The sequence below is a fragment of the Candoia aspera genome, chromosome 16, assembly GCF_035149785.1.
Source record: "Candoia aspera isolate rCanAsp1 chromosome 16, rCanAsp1.hap2, whole genome shotgun sequence".
In the NCBI taxonomy this organism is placed as follows: Eukaryota; Metazoa; Chordata; class Lepidosauria; order Squamata; family Boidae; genus Candoia; species Candoia aspera.
Window position 1 is genome coordinate 5,101,247 of NC_086168.1, and position 6,000 is coordinate 5,107,246.

The 6,000-nt window shown below is 52.6% G+C and overlaps 1 protein-coding gene across 1 annotated transcript in view; it reads right to left on the reverse strand.

Annotated features, from left to right (window-relative positions):
- SETX (senataxin) overlaps positions 1 to 5,133 on the reverse strand; it is a 48,339-nt gene extending 43,206 nt beyond the window's left edge. The window contains exon 1 of the mRNA XM_063316327.1: positions 5,040 to 5,133. The gene's annotated coding sequence lies outside the window, so the exon portion shown is untranslated. The remainder of the gene's footprint in view (positions 1 to 5,039) is intronic.
- Between the last annotated feature and the right edge of the window lie 867 nt (positions 5,134 to 6,000).

A 6,000-nucleotide genomic window follows, 5' to 3' on the forward strand; every position in this document is an offset into this window, starting at 1 on the left:
AAACACTGCAGCTAGAATAAGCAAGTCTTTGGGGTACCCAATGCATTACAGCTCGTTTCAGTTCACACCAGCACATGACCCAGAAGTCCCCTGGATTCTGATGCCTGCAGAGAATCAATCACTACCAGTCCAGACTCGCCTGAAATGATGGAATATCTGCCCTGATGACCCAGAATCCTTCATTAATGTTGACAAGGCTTGCAGGCAGCATACATTCAATTCAGCGCTCTCACAGAAAAAAGGAGATTCCCTAAGGGAGTCTCAGTTTCTGTTCCTTGAAAGGTACAGCACAGAGAAAAACAGAATTGATGACAATCCATCACATGGCCACACCCTGACTGGAAATGTTCTGGGGAAAGGATTGGTTACAAGGACAAACAGAAATTCCTACGGCTAAGCTCCCAGAGAGACTTCTGCTGCTGGCTACAGGACAGAAGAGCTTTGCCCCCAATTCAATCTGTTCTATAGAATTTCATGGGTGAAATTCACAGTATATAATGAAAATCAAACAGAGCTGAACTGAGTATCAGAGGAAGCGGAATGAGAAAGCTAGTTTAAAAACAGCAACTCAGTGAACAGTTTTGAGAATAAAATTTCAAGATTTGAGAATGGAAGTTCTGTTTGGGAGCAAAATGGATTTCCAGATTATAGATTTCAAATGCTCCAGAAGTTCCCCAACATGACCATGCTGTGTCTCCTTCACTTGCAGAGGAAGAACCAGAGAGGGCAAAGGCCCTTTCTATTTTTCCCCCCCTCCAGGCAAATTGGCAGAGAACTCTGTACAAACCCATTCCTGCTATTTTGAAACCCATTACAGCTGCTGGACAGCTGCCTTATTTTACCGGCAGTGTATTTCACCTACAATATTCCTTTCAGATTTGTTTCTTAAACAAGCCACAATGACTGAGTTCATATATCACACTAAGCCAGGAACTAATTCACAAACTATGACCTCCCATGCTAAGCTCAAGTTAAACAAATCACATTTTCAATTTGTATTTAAAAATCCAGTCCTTACATTTGTTACTTAGCCCCTCCAGTTCATTCTTGTTGTACGTTGTGGCTTTTAGGTCAATGGACATAGTAAAAATGACACACCCAAATCAAAATTTAAGTTTCATTCTCAGTCATCCAAGAGACATCCTTTTCTGTTTCGTTTTCTTCGTTGTACAAATATAACTGCCCTTTACATCATCTCTGTTCTTTTTGTTCTCTTTGCCCTCTCTGACAGAAGGGGGTGGGAGAGAGGGAGTTTAGTGCATGCTTTTCTCCACAAGAGAGACTGGGCATATACAGGTAAGAGAGCATTTAATTTTATGAATGCAACTTGTTACCAAAAGCAAATAGTAATCAATTACTGCAACCTTTTTTCTCCTACCTCTGCTCTGTTTCGGCACAATATTGGGGGAAAATTCAGCTCTATGAGGGACATGCTCTGCCTCTGAGGATTTTCGATTCTATGAGGTCAAGGCAGGGGGGAGCTCTACTAATATGGAGGTTTTCTGGCACATCTGAAAGAGGGAAGAAATTTAATTCTACAGGGTCAATGGTGCCTTCAGGGACTATTTTCCACGCACTTGAGTCCCTCCTCCCTTTGTTGCAAAGGGGGAGGAGGTAGAATGAACTCTATGGGGTGCGATGCTCCCCCTGTGCACATGATCACAATGTCCAACTCTTAGGCCAGTCCTGGGAGGAGCGGGGGTGGACTTTACTATAAAGGCAATGCTGCCTTTAGGAGCTGTTTCCCATGCCTTTGATCCCCACCTCCCCTTCCCTCAAAGGAGACAAACCCAGATTCAATCCTATGGGGTCCAGTGGCTTGTAGGAGCTGTTTCCCATGCCTTTGATCCCCACCTCCCCTTCCCTCAAAGGAGACAAACCCAGATTCAATCCTATGGGGTCCAGTGGCTTGTAGGAGCTGTTTCCCATGCCTTTGATCCCCACCTCCCCTTCCCTCAAAGGAGACAAACCCAGATTCAATTCTATGGGGTCCAGTGGCTTGTAGGAGCTGTTTCCCATGCCTTTGATCCCCACCTCCCTTTCCCTCAAAGGAGACAAACCCAGATTCAATTCTATGGGGTCCAGTGGCTTGTAGGAGCTGTTTCCCATGCCTTTGATCCCCACCTCCCCTTCCCTCAAAGGAGACAAACCCAGATTCAATCCTATGGGGTCCAGTGGCTTGTAGGAGCTGTTTCCCATGCCTTTGATCCCCGCCTCCCCTTCCCTCAAAGGAGACAAACCCAGATTCAATTCTATGGGGTCCAGTGGCTTGTAGGAGCTGTTTCCCATGCCTTTGATCCCCGCCTCCCCTTCCCTCAAAGGAGACAAACCCAGATTCAATCCTATGGGGTCCAGTGGCTTGTAGGAGCTGTTTCCCATGCCTTTGATCCCCGCCTCCCTTTCCCTCAAAGGAGACAAACCCAGATTCAATCCTATGGGGTCCAGTGGCTTGTAGGAGCTGTTTCCCATGCCTTTGATCCCCGCCTCCCTTTCCCTCAAAGGAGACAAACCCAGATTCAATCCTATGGGGTCCAGTGGCTTGTAGGAGCTGTTTCCCATGCCTTTGATCCCCACCTCCCTTTCCCTCAAAGGAGACAAACCCAGATTCAATTCTATGGGGTCCAGTGGCTTGTAGGAGCTGTTTCCCATGCCTTTGATCCCCACCTCCCCTTCCCTCAAAGGAGACAAACCCAGATTCAATCCTATGGGGTCCAGTGGCTTGCAGGAGCTGTTTCCCATGCCTTTGATCCCCGCCTCCCCTTCCCTCAAAGGAGACAAACCCAGATTCAATCCTATGGGGTCCAGTGGCTTGCAGGAGCTGTTTCCCATGCCTTTGATCCCCGCCTCCCCTTCCCTCAAAGGAGACAAACCCAGATTCAATCCTATGGGGTCCAGTGGCTTGTAGGAGCTGTTTCCCATGCCTTTGATCCCCGCCTCCCCTTCTCTCAAAGGAGACAAACCCAGATTCAATCCTATGGGGTCCAGTGGCTTGTAGGAGCTGTTTCCCATGCCTTTGATCCCCGCCTCCCCTTCCCTCAAAGGAGACAAACCCAGATTCAATCCTATGGGGTCCAGTGGCTTGTAGGAGCTGTTTTCCATGCCTTTGATCCCCGCCTCCCCTTCCCTCAAAGGAGACAAACCCAGATTCAATCCTATGGGGTCCAGTGGCTTGTAGGAGCTGTTTCCCATGCCTTTGATCCCCGCCTCCCCTTCCCTCAAAGGAGACAAACCCAGATTCAATCCTATGGGGTCCAGTGGCTTGTAGGAGCTGTTTCCCATGCCTTTGATCCCCGCCTCCCTTTCCCTCAAAGGAGACAAACCCAGATTCAATCCTATGGGGTCCAGTGGCTTGTAGGAGCTGTTTCCCATGCCTTTGATCCCCACCTCCCTTTCCCTCAAAGGAGACAAACCCAGATTCAATTCTATGGGGTCCAGTGGCTTGTAGGAGCTGTTTCCCATGCCTTTGATCCCCACCTCCCCTTCCCTCAAAGGAGACAAACCCAGATTCAATCCTATGGGGTCCAGTGGCTTGTAGGAGCTGTTTCCCATGCCTTTGATCCCCGCCTCCCCTTCCCTCAAAGGAGACAAACCCAGATTCAATCCTATGGGGTCCAGTGGCTTGTAGGAGCTGTTTTCCATGCCTTTGATCCCCGCCTCCCCTTCCCTCAAAGGAGACAAACCCAGATTCAATCCTATGGGGTCCAGTGGCTTGCAGGAGCTGTTTCCCATGCCTTTGATCCCCGCCTCCCCTTCCCTCAAAGGAGACAAACCCAGATTCAATCCTATGGGGTCCAGTGGCTTGTAGGAGCTGTTTCCCATGCCTTTGATCCCCACCTCCCTTTCCCTCAAAGGAGACAAACCCAGATTCAATCCTATGGGGTCCAGTGGCTTGTAGGAGCTGTTTCCCATGCCTTTGATCCCCACCTCCCTTTCCCTCAAAGGAGACAAACCCAGATTCAATTCTATGGGGTCCAGTGGCTTGTAGGAGCTGTTTCCCATGCCTTTGATCCCCACCTCCCCTTCCCTCAAAGGAGACAAACCCAGATTCAATCCTATGGGGTCCAGTGGCTTGCAGGAGCTGTTTCCCATGCCTTTGATCCCCGCCTCCCCTTCCCTCAAAGGAGACAAACCCAGATTCAATCCTATGGGGTCCAGTGGCTTGCAGGAGCTGTTTCCCATGCCTTTGATCCCCGCCTCCCCTTCCCTCAAAGGAGACAAACCCAGATTCAATCCTATGGGGTCCAGTGGCTTGTAGGAGCTGTTTCCCATGCCTTTGATCCCCGCCTCCCCTTCCCTCAAAGGAGACAAACCCAGATTCAATCCTATGGGGTCCAGTGGCTTGCAGGAGCTGTTTCCCATGCCTTTGATCCCCGCCTCCCCTTCCCTCAAAGGAGACAAACCCAGATTCAATCCTATGGGGTCCAGTGGCTTGTAGGAGCTGTTTCCCATGCCTTTGATCCCCGCCTCCCCTTCCCTCAAAGGAGACAAACCCAGATTCAATCCTATGGGGTCCAGTGGCTTGTAGGAGCTGTTTCCCATGCCTTTGATCCCCACCTCCCTGTCCTGCAAAGGGGACAAAGCCAGATTCAGCTCTATGGGTCAACGTGGCCTTTCAGGGCTAGCGTCCATGCATTCGAGCCCCCCTCCCTTTCCGGCAAAGGGAGAGGAGGGAGACTGAACTCCACGGGGTGCAACGCTCCCCCCGAGCGCGAGATCCACCTCGCGGGGCCAGTCCTGGGGCGGGGGCTGCGCTCCCCCATCACGGGCCCTTCCCGGTGCACCTGGGGGGGTCCTGGCTGTCTTCCCCGGCATTTGCACCCCGCTCCCCGCCCTGTCAAGGCGGAAGGCGCAGCAGCCCGACTCTGCGTCTACACGTGAACCGACCGCCGTGCGAAGGGGGGCCCCGGGCAGGTGGGGGGAGGTGGCCTCGAGGGGGCCCAGACGCCGCCCCTGTGGGGAAAGCGGAGGCGGCGCCCCATTTCCGCAGCCCGCGCGGGGCCGAGCGGGGGAAGAAGCAGCGCCCTTCGGCGGCCCCTCACCTCTCCCTCCGGGTCTCCGGGTGGGCAGCCGCCGGGACTCCACCGCTGCCATGGGCCGGCCCGCAACCTCCACCCCTTCCCGCCGCCGGCGCGCGGCCCCGGTCCCTTCTTCAACCCTCCTCCTTCCGGTGCGGCAGGCCGCGCCCACGGCACCTTCCGCCGCGGCAGGCCCCGCCCCGGCATGGGCCGCCGCGCGCTGGCCCCGCCCCCGCGGCACCATAGAGACGGCCAAGAGAGAAAGAACGCCTTCGTCCCCCGCAGGTCCTTTTTATCCGCTTGGGAGAGTCGCGCGAAAAGGAGAGGGAGTTAGGAAAAGGAAGAGGTGGCAAACGCTCCCTTCCGGGATTCTTAATACCACAACGTTCATAGAGTTAGAAGAAGTGTAGAGCTGCCCTCTTCATATTTGAGGTCTATAGACAAGCTGGGCTCCGTGCCCATCCTTCGGACGGCGGTTCCCGAAGGGTCGTCTCGCCCCACCCACCCCTGTGGGGAGAGCCGTTGGAAAGGGCTGAGCCAAAAATGCAGGAGCCCTTTATATGAGGAGGGAAAAGCAGGAGCGGACGCTCTTGCCTTCCCGCTCTATGCTTTCTCAGCTGGGAGGAGGAGGTGACATAAAAGGTCCGGAAGTTCAGGGAGCAGCATGTTTGTGCTGGAGGGGAAAGCGGTGAGTCTTCTGGTGCTGAGCTGGGTGGGGGGATTTTGAATGAGGGGGCGCTCATTAGGACCGAGGTCGTGTAAATCTCAGTAGTTATAATTGTTTAATATTTGCAAATTGAGCATCGCAATTCGTGTTTGCAAATTGAGCATCGCAGTTAATATTTGCAAGTTGAGCATTGCAATTTATGCTTGCCAATCGAGGATTGCAGTTAATATGTGCAAGTCGAGAGTTGCAACTGCGTGCTTGTAATGGGGAGCTGCAACGAGTATTTCACCTGGGAGCCGTGCTTTCGGGCTTGGAAAG